This window comes from Antedon mediterranea, chromosome 1 (genome assembly GCF_964355755.1).
Source record: "Antedon mediterranea chromosome 1, ecAntMedi1.1, whole genome shotgun sequence".
Classification (NCBI taxonomy): domain Eukaryota; kingdom Metazoa; phylum Echinodermata; class Crinoidea; order Comatulida; family Antedonidae; genus Antedon; species Antedon mediterranea.
Window position 1 is genome coordinate 27,398,740 of NC_092670.1, and position 11,085 is coordinate 27,409,824.

Below are 11,085 nucleotides of genomic sequence, written 5' to 3' on the forward strand. Positions count from 1 at the left end.
AAAAACAATATTTATTTTCAATTAAAAAAAAAAGAAACAAAATATCCGTAGAGGTTCGAACCCACTAGTGAGAGCACTCAAACTTGAGCATTACCCGTTACGCCACAAACCAGTAGATAACTGAAGAGGTGATAATACTCTATTTATATGAAATAAATAATAAATCAATGAAAAATAATGCCATGCAACTTTGTTTCTGATTGAAAAAAATGTCCACTTGTTTAGGCCTGACATTTACAACCCTCAAAATATCTCACTTTCAAAAACAATATTTATTTTCAAATAAAAAAAAATAAAAAAATATTCCTAGAGGTTCGAACCCACTACTGGGAGCACTCAAACCTGAGCATTCTCCGTTACGCCACAAACCAGTAGATGGCTGAGTAGCTGATAATAGTCTATTTATATGAAATGAATGATCAATCAATGAAAAATAATGCCATGCAACTTTGTTTCTGCTTTTAAAAAAGATCCATTTGTTTAGGCCTGACATTCACAACCCTAAAAAATATCTCATTTAAAAAAAAAATATTTATTTTCAATAAGAAAAAAAAAGCAATATCACTAGAGGTTGGAACCCGCTACTGAGAGCACTCAAACCTGGGTATTACCCGTTACGCCACAAACCAGTAGATAACTGAAGAGCTGATAATAGTCTATTTATATGAAATTAATGATCAATCAATGAAAAATAATGCCATGCAACTTTGTTTCTGATTTTAAAAAAGATCCATTTGTTTAGACCTGACATTCACAACCCTAAAAAATATCTCATTTAAAAAAAAAAATTATTTTCAATAAGAAAAAAAAGCAATATCCCTAGAGGTTGGAACCCGCTACTGAGATCATTCAAACCTGGGTAATACCCGTTACGCCACAAACCAGTAGATGACTGAAGAGCTGATAATAGTCTTTTTATAATGTATGGATGATCAATCAATGAAAAATAATACCATGCAACTTTGTTTCTGATTTTAAAAAAGGTTCACTTGTTTAGGCCTGACCGTTGCAACCCTCAAAATATCTCATTTTCAAAAAAAATGTTTATTTTCAATAAGGAAAAAAAAGCAATATCCCTAGAGGTTGGAACCCGCTACTGAGAGCACTCAACCCTGGGTATTACCCGTTAGGCCACAAACCAGTATATGATTGAAGAGATGATAATAGTCTATTTATATGAAATAGATGATCAATCATTGAAAAATAATGCCATGCAACTTTGTTTCTGATTTTAAAAAAGGTTCACTTGTTTAGGCCTGACAGTTGCAACTCTCAAAATATCTCCCTTTCAAAAACAATATTTATTTTCAATAAGAAAAAAAGAGAAAAAAAATACCCTTATAGGTTCGAACCCACTACTGAGAGCACTCAAACCTGAGCATTACCCGTTACGCCACAAACCAGTAGATGAGTGAAGAGCTGATAATATCACGTGATTGCGGGGCGCCCTCGCAATCATCTTTTGACAGCGTGAGCATCTCATCCTCTTCACCTCACGCTGTCAACAGATTACCACGCCAGTTTTTGGCTAAGTAAAATAATTTTCACTTTTACATTTACCAGTTCATTTTATCCTCATACACTTATAGGCTGTGTGAACTCACACAATATACTTTGACTGGAATTTATCTAACACCTTATCTTACCCCCATTCTGTTCGATTTTTTGTACTTTACTGTAATTTTGTTGTCTGGTTGTGTCCTACTAACTAGGCTCAACTCATTCGTTTCCGGTTTGAGCGAAAGCCTCGCTTTCCAACACGGCTTGGGTAATTCGTCCGACTCCATACTTGGTTCACATCAACCTTTGCCTGACTTCCGAATCAGTCATCACTATGAATGATAATACTGTACTGTTCTTTGGGGGGTGCCCGGCCTAAAGATAAACGACCTAACTAATTTTGTAAATCAAGTGGCAACATTCAAGCCAGATTTTTGATAATCGTCCTCGGATCGAATGACCTAGTTAAAAAGTAAGGTCTGCTTTCATACACGGAGCCTCTTATGCTAAGTTATGCCATTAAATAACAACAATCTTATTATCTGTTACTACTACTGCAGTCACTGTGGACAATCCGGAACCGGATTTTAGAGGAAAAAAAAAACATAATTAAACAGAATAAACAAAAAAAAATGCCAGGCAATACACTGTTGACACCATTTATTATTTTTCCATTGTTTTACATCCAAAAGAAATAAATAATAACTTGTTGTTTTTCTTTCTTGATGCTACGCTAAACTGGCAAATATTTTGCACAAATCTGAATGGTTTATAGTTAGTATAGCATTCATCTTATGACTCATGCTGGTTCCCTAAGTACATCATTCATTATATTAAGACACATGCTGGTTTCCAAAGTACAGCATTCATTATGACTCATGCTAGTTTCCCAAGTACAGCATTCATTATGACGATATGATGCTGGTTCCTATACTACCACCACATAATTGACTTATGCTGGTTCATACGCCGACATACGCCGGTGTTTTATCACTCATCCTCTTAAGTACAGCATTCATTATATGACTCATGCTGGTTCCTATACTACCACCACATAAATTGCTTATGCTGGTTCATACGCCGACATACGCCGGTGTTTTATCACTCATCCTCTTACGTACAGCATTCATTATGACTCATGCTGGTTCCCATACTACCACCACATAATTACTTATGCTGCTTCATTTACTACCCCCACATACGGCGGTGTTTTATCACTCATGCTCTTAAGTACAGCATTCATTTTATGACTCATGCTGGTTTCACTACTACCACCACATAATTTCTTATGCTGGTTCATTAACCCTTCTACCACCACATAATTTCTTATGCTGGTTCATTACCTACCTCCACATACGGCGGTGTTTTATCACTCATGCCCTTAAGTACAGCATTCTTTATATGACTCATGCTGGTTATATGACTCATGCTGGTTTCACTACTACCACCACATAATTTCTTATGCTGGTTCACCATTATATGAATACTACCACCACATAATTTCTTATGCTGGTTTACCATTATATGACTACTACCACCAAATAATTTCTTATGCTGGTTCACCATTATATGAATACTACCACCACATAATTTCTTATGCTGGTTTACCATTATATGAATACTACCACCACATAATTTCTTATGCTGGTTTACCATTATATGACTACTACCACCACATAATTTCTTATGCTGGTTCACCATTATATGACTACTACCACCACATAATTTCTTATGCTGGTTTACCATTATATGACTACTACCACCACATAATTTCTTATGCTGGTTCACCATTATATGACTACTACCACCACATAATTTCTTATGCTGGTTTACCATTATATGACTACTACCACCACATAATTTCTTATGCTGGTTCACCATTATATGACTACTACCACCACATAATTTCTTATGCTGGTTTACCATTATATGACTACTACCACCACATAATTTCTTATGCTGGTTCACCATTATATGACTACTACCACCACATAATTTCTTATGCTGGTTTACCATTATATGACTACTACCACCACATAATTTCTTATGCTGGTTTACCATTATATGACTACTACCACCACATAATTTCTTATGCTGGTTCACCATTATATGACTACTACCACCACATAATTTCTTATGCTGGTTTACCATTATATGACTACCACCACCACATAATTTCTTATGCTGGTTTACCATTATATGACTACTACCACCACATAATTTCTTATGCTGGTTCACCATTATATGACTACTACCACCACATAATTTCTTATGCTGGTTTACCACTATATGACTACCACCACCACATAATTTCTTATGCTGGTTTACCATTATATGACTACTACCACCACATAATTTCTTATGCTGGTTCATTCATTATATTATGACTCATGCTGGTTCCCCTATTACCACCACATAATTACTTATGCTGGTTCATTAACCCTACTACCACCACATGATTTCTTATGCTGGTTCAATACCCACCCCCACATACGGCGGTGTTTTTATCACTCATGCTCTTAAGTACAGCATTCATTATATGACTCATGCTGGTTTCCCTACTACCACCGCATAATTACTTATGCTGGTTCATTAACTACCCCCACATACGGCGGTGTTTTATCACTCATGCTCTTAAGTACAGCATTCATTATTTGACTCATGCTGGTTATTTGACTCATGCTGGTCCCCCTACTATAACCCCATAGGGCGGTGGTGTCTTATCACCCTCCTCTAAGTACAGCATTTCTTTAAATGACTCATGCTGGTTTCATTCTCTACCCCAATGCTGACTCTTGTCTCCAATCTTTTTTTTTTCCCTCCTTAACATGGTTGCAGGGCCCTTTTCCCCTGCAACTTGATGATATCTGTCCACACACATTTTTCTTTCCGTCTTAATCGCACAACGATTTTCTTACAGATACACCATGTCAGGACGGAAAAGAACTAACAAGAGGTAAAAAATACGGCACCAAAAAAAAAAAAAAAAAAAAAAAAAAAAAAAAAAAATTGTGCCAGTACCTGAATTTGACATAAATAAGAATTAAAGGACATGAGGCATATCGTCGAAACCCTGGTAACTTCTGTGGTTGAGATTAATGTCGCTAAGCCGAACCTACCGGCAGCTCTCTTCCTCAAACCCCCTACCTTGTCAAAAACTTAAAGAGAAAATAATCTCCCACAAATTCATCGAGCTGCACAATCTGCTCGACTTCAACAGCGCAGCGGAAGCTTTGACGCCAACGTTCACTGGTACCTTTGAACTTGTGCCTAAGCCCAAATGCCGCATCTTAAACGAACACAACTGGCACTAGGCCTTTCACGACTTTGCCACAATTTTATTTAAGTAAATATACGCAGGACATCTTAATTATTTTAAGTATATTAAATACCTCATGCGCAGTCATCCAAATTAATGGTACTTTTACGACTGATAATTTCGAATGGCTACTGAGTACACACTTTGCTCTTGGTCATCGGTTCGAGCCGACCTCCTGCATAAACTAGACGCAACGAGCTAACCATAAACCTCTAACCCATCCAACCGTGGAGCGTCCACTCGGCTTCTCCTACCATAACAGATTCAATAGATGTGTCCAGACAAACTGTCAGTATCGCCACTCGTTTTTCAGTGCTCGGGATCCCAATAATTCCCACTAGAATAAGCGCACTCCTATCTGGTTACAAACACCACGCTTACTTAACCCTATGTTTCGCTCATGGCTTCTACCTTACATGGGGCTGCTTTTACAGCAACTAACTCCCAAGCTATCATCAACAACCTTCCGGAAATTCCGTACCTGAAAAATGTCGTATCCTCCACAACCTCTCCTATCCCTACGACTCAAACGCTGTCAATCACAACATCCCTGGGTTTTGCATAACAGTTCATTACGAAACAATTGCCAACGCAATAGACATAATTGACATACACAATCACCCGGCATTCATGGCCAAGACGGACACCAGTGACGCATACAGACTAATACATTTACACCCCACTCAGGAAACGGAGGCCATGCCAATATCACCTCACAGGTTTCACGTGGTTAGGCCAGTATTACTACGATAAAACGCTTCCCCAAGGCGGCGGATCTTCGTGTCAAATATTCAATAAGTTTTCTGACGGAGTGAAATTTTTCCTTATAAAAAAGTTAAAACAGCCCAATAACGTGAAAATATTAGACGATATCCTCGTCATTGAAGACACACACCAACTGTGTGCGAACTCCTTGAAGATATCCAAGGCGCTTGCTGACCGCGGTGGCATACCTCTAGCACCGCACAAAACAATTTCACCCACCACCACCATTTCCTTCCTGGGTATTGAACTTGATTTACAGAAAATGTAAGACAGGCTTCCATCTGAGATAATAAAATTACGTTACTCCCTTTAAAGTTCAAAACTTCACTGAACTACATTGAGAGCCCCCCAATCTCTTTGAAAAGCTACAATTTGCCACCTGGGTTATACCCTCTGGACTGGCGTTCCTAAGAAGGCTTAATGCCCTAACGGCCGGTCTAACTAACCCCTTTTCAACTATTCACCTTTCTGACTCAGCAAAGGAGGATCTCCAAATTTGGGCCGACTTTCTTAGCAAACACAATGGCGTTACCATTTTTCACCCCCACAAAAATTTGACTCGCAGCGTTTACATTTCTCCTCTGATGCCTCAAAAACCGCACTTGGTGCGACCTTCCAAAAGTTCTGGATTCAAGGCCGCTGGCCGGAAACTTGGAAAATGTTCGACATCATGGTTCTCGAAATTTACCCCATCTATGTCATGCTTTCGATTTTTGCAAAACAGCTAGCCAACACCCATGTAGTTTTCCACTGTGATAACCTAGCTGATGTATATGTGCTTAACAAAAAATTGTCATCAAACGAAAAGGTCATGAGAGTGGTTCGCGCTATCGTCCTTTTGTTACTACTAAACAACATTCAGTTTACAGCCAGGCACATCCCTGGTAAGCAAAACAGGATATGTGACGCTCTTTCTCGTTTTCAGGAAACGGAGGCCATGCTAGAGGAGCACAGTATGAACCGCACACCGCTAAAGATACCAAAGCACTTACAACCAATCTACTTCGAACCACTAAACAACTCAAGATCCTCACACGAGAGCTAATGTGGAACTCATTAAGTAAATGAACCGCTAGTAACTATAAAAGCAAATGGCACCATTTTAACCAATTCGGGAAATCACTAAGCCTTCCGCTACCAGCGACTCCACAGACAATTGTTCTCTATGTAAGTAAGCTGACTAAAAATGCACTGGCGATTTCCACGATTCGAAACTACCTTAGCCCAGTGTCATTCGTGCACAGGGTATCATTTATGGAAGACCTTACCGCAAATCCAGCAGTCAGCAATTTATGCAGAGGAGTAGCGAAACAAAAAACGAACTCTCCATCCAAACCGATCAGACCGCCGGTCACCTCCGACATTCTTGTAACGCTAATTGGACATATGCGAGGTAGCATGAAATCCAAATACGAATTCATCCTATACAGAGCCTTGTTCATAATATGTTACTTCGCATGCCTCAGAGCCAGTGAAGCAGTAGTCTCCAAGGCCACAGAACACACACTAATGCTATAAACAATTAGCTCGCCATGCTAGTCTGGAACATACACAGTTTAACACTCATTCTTTCAGAATCGGTCGAGCTACCGACCTTCACCAACTTTGACACTCTCACCAAGACATTTTGATTTTTGGACGATGGTCGAACCACATAACTTTGTCAAATACAGCGTTGTAAATATGGGTGCTGGCTGGTTGGCATATTTCCTAAGCATGACTGGGTATTAAGCGTCAAGCTTAAACAAAGTTTGATACTTATTTTTTCTGTATATCGTTTTACTTATTTTATTTTTGTTTTCTTTCGGTGACAGCATAGGTTGCACCGCCAATTATAATCATATTATGTTCAATCGGAGTCAACACGTTGCTCCAGGTAGACTAATAAGTTATTTATATGTTTTCGGTGTTGCACCGTTTATTAAACTCAATTCTCAAACGCGTACTGGAGTCAACACATGTTGCCCCAGGCAGACTAATGTAGATTGTTTCTATACGTTTTTCGGTGCCAACATTTGATTACACTGCCTACCTAATTAAAATGTTTAAACATGTACTGGAGTCAACACATGTTGCTCCAGGTAGACTAATGTAGGTGTTTCTATACGTTTTTCGATGTCAATATTTGGTTGCTCCACCTATCAGGCGCTAATGGTCAACCGGGTACTGGAGTCAACACATGTTGCTCCAGGTAGACTATGTAGATAGATTCTATACGTTCTGGGTGTCAACATATGTTGCACCATCATCTGAATGGCTTGTCATCGGTTCTACCTGCACTTAATTTGGGCTGCTTCGTTGGCCCCTTCGTTGCCAACTGTGTTGGCCCTTTCAGAGCATCCCAATGTTCCTTTTTTATGTTTTCCTTTTACGTGCATGCTGCAACGATGACTTGCCATTCATATTAAATAACTTTACAACCAATACTTGTTTCCTTGTTTTTGTTTATCGGGCTCACATGTGTCAAAATCACGTGATTGCGGGGCGCCCTCGCAATCATCTTTTGACAGCGTGAGCATCTCATCCTCTTCACCTCACGCTGTCAACAGATTACCACGCCAGTTTTTGGCTAAGTAAAATAATTTTCACTTCCCTCCCTCCACTCCCTCTTTATTTTGTTTTCAATTACGATTTTGAGACATGTGTTTTGGCCCTTTCAGAGCATCCCAATGTTCCTTTTTTATGTTTTCCTTTTACGTGCATGCTGCAACGATGACTTGCCATTCATATTAAATAACTTTACAACCAATACTTGTTTCCTTGTTTTTGTTTATCGGGCTCACATGTGTCAAAAGTCTATTTATATGAAATGAATGATCCATCAATGTAAAATGATGTTATGCAACTTTGTTTCTGATTTTAAAAAAGGTCCACTTGGTTAGGCTTGACATTTAAAACCATAAAAATATCTCACTTTCAAAAACAATATTTATTTTCAAATAAAAAAAAAAAGAAAAAAAAATATTCCTAGAGGTTTGAACCCACTACTGAGAGAACGTAAACCTGAGCATTACCGGTTTCGCCACCAACCAGTAGATGAGTGAAGGGCTGATAATAGTCTATTTATATGAAATGAATGATCCATCAATGTAAAATTATGTTATGCAACTTTGTTTCTGATTTAAAAAAAGGCCCACTTGGTTAGGCTTGACATTTAAAACCATAAAAATATCTCACTTTCAAAAACAATATTTATTTTCAAATAAAAAAAAAATAAGAAAAAAAATATCCCTAGAAGTTCGAACCAACTATTGAAATCACTCAAACCTGAGCATTACCCGTTACGCAGCAAACCAGTATATGACTGAAAAGCTGATAATAGTCTATTTATATGAAATGGATGATCAATCAATGAAAAATAATGCCATTCAACTTTGTTTCTGATTTTAAAGAAGGTTCACTTGTTTAGGCCTGACAGTTGCAACCCTCAAAATATCTCACTTTCAAAAACAATATTTATTTTCAATTAAAAAAAAAGAAAAAAAATAACCGTATAGGTTCGAACCCACTACTGAGAGCACTCAAACCTAAGCATTACCCGTTACTCCACAAACCAGTAGATGACTGAGGAGCTGATAATAGTCTATATATATGAAATGAATGATCAATCAATGAAAAATAATGCCATGCAACTTTGTTTCTGATTTTAAAAAAGGTCCACTTGTTTAGGACTGACATTTACAACCCTCAAAATATCTCACTTTCAAAAATCATATTTATTTTCAATTTAAAAAAAAAAGAAAAAAAATATCCCTAGAGGTTCGACCCACTACTCAGAGCACTCAAACCTGAGCATTACCCGTTACGCCACAAACCAGTAGATGACTGAAGAGCTGTTAATAGTCTATTTATATGAAATGAATTATCAATCAATGAAAAATAATGCCATGCAACTTTGTTTCTGATTTTAAAAAAGATCCATTTGTTTAGGCCTGACATTTACAACCCTCAAAATATCTCACTTTCAAAAAAAATATTTATTTTCAATAAGAAAAAAAAGCAATATCCCTAGAGGTTGGAACCCGCTACTGAGACACCTCAAACCTGGGTATTACCCGTTACGCCACAAACCAGTAGATAACTGAAGACCTGATAATAGTCTATTTATATGAAATTAATGATCAATCAATGAAAAATAATGCCATGCAACTTTGTTTCTGATTTTAAAAAAGGTTCATTTGTTTAGGCCTGACATTTACAACCCTCAAAATATCTCACTTTCAATAAGAAAAAAAAGCAATATCCCTAGAGGTTGGAACCCGCTACTGAGACCACTCAAACCTGGGTATTACCCGTTACGCCACAAACCAGTAGATAACTGAAGAGCTGATAATAGTCTATTTATATGGAATTAATGATCAATCTATGAAAAATAATGCCATGCAACTTTGTTTCTGATTTTAAAAAAGGTTCATTTGTTTAGGCCTGACATTTACAACCCTCAAAATATCTCACTTTCAAAAAAAAAATATTTATTTTCAATTAAAAAAAAAAGAAAAAAAATATCCCTAGAGGTTCGACCCACTACTCAGAGAACTCAAACCTGAGCATTACCCGTTACGCCACAAACCAGTAAATGACTGAAGAGCTGATAATAGTCTATTTATATGAAATTAATGATCAATCAATGAAAAATAATGTCATGCAACTTTGTTTCTGATTTAAAAAAAGATCCATTGTTTAGGCCTGTCATTCACAACCCTAAAAAATATCTCATTTTCAAAAAAAATAATTTTTGTCAATAAGAAAAAAAAAAAGCAATATCTCTAGAGGTTGGAACCCGCTACTGAGAGCACTCAAACCTGGGTATTACCCGTTACGCCACGAACCAGTAGATAACTGAAGAGCTGATAATAGTCTATTTATATGAAATTAATGATCAATCAATGAAAAATAATGCCATGCAACTTTGTTTCTGATTTTAAAAAAGGTTCATTTTTTTAGGCCTGACATTTACAACCCTCAAAATATCTCACTTTCAACAAAAATATTTATTTTCAATTAAAAAAAAGAAAGAAAAGAAAAATCCCAAGAGGTTCGAACCCACTACTGCGAACACTCAAACTTGAGCATTACCCATTACGCCTCAAACCAGTAGATGACTGAAGAGCTGATAATAGTCTATTGATATGAAATGAATGATCAATCAATGAAAAATAATGCCATGCAACTTTGTTTCTGATTTTAAATAAGGTTCACTTGTTTAGGCCTGACATTCACAACCCTAAAAAAATCTCATTTTCCCAAAAAATTCTTATTTTCAATAAGAAAAAAAAAAAGAAACATCCCTAGAGGTTGGAACCCGCTACTGAGAGTACTCAAACCTGGGCATTACCCGTTACACCACAAACCAGTAGATAACTCAAGAGCTGATAATAGTCTATTTATATGAAATTAATGATCAATCAATGAAAAATAATGCCATGCAACTTTGTTTCTGATTTTAAAAAAGGTTCATTTGTTTAGGCCTGACATTTACAACCCTCAAAATATCTCACTTT

The 11,085-nt window shown here is 37.2% G+C and overlaps 1 long non-coding RNA gene across 2 annotated transcripts; it reads left to right on the forward strand.

Moving 5' to 3' along the window:
* Positions 1–1,363: 1,363 nt before the first annotated feature.
* LOC140063614 (uncharacterized) lies at positions 1,364–8,333 on the forward strand. 2 transcript variants are annotated; one of them, XR_011847643.1, is made up of 3 exons: positions 1,364–1,532; positions 4,421–4,456; positions 6,510–8,333. It is a non-coding gene; the product is annotated as an uncharacterized lncRNA (long non-coding RNA). The 2 variants fall into 2 exon arrangements; XR_011847642.1 differs by lacking the exon at positions 1,364–1,532 and having other exon boundaries at positions 3,962–4,456.
* Positions 8,334–11,085: the final 2,752 nt, after the last annotated feature.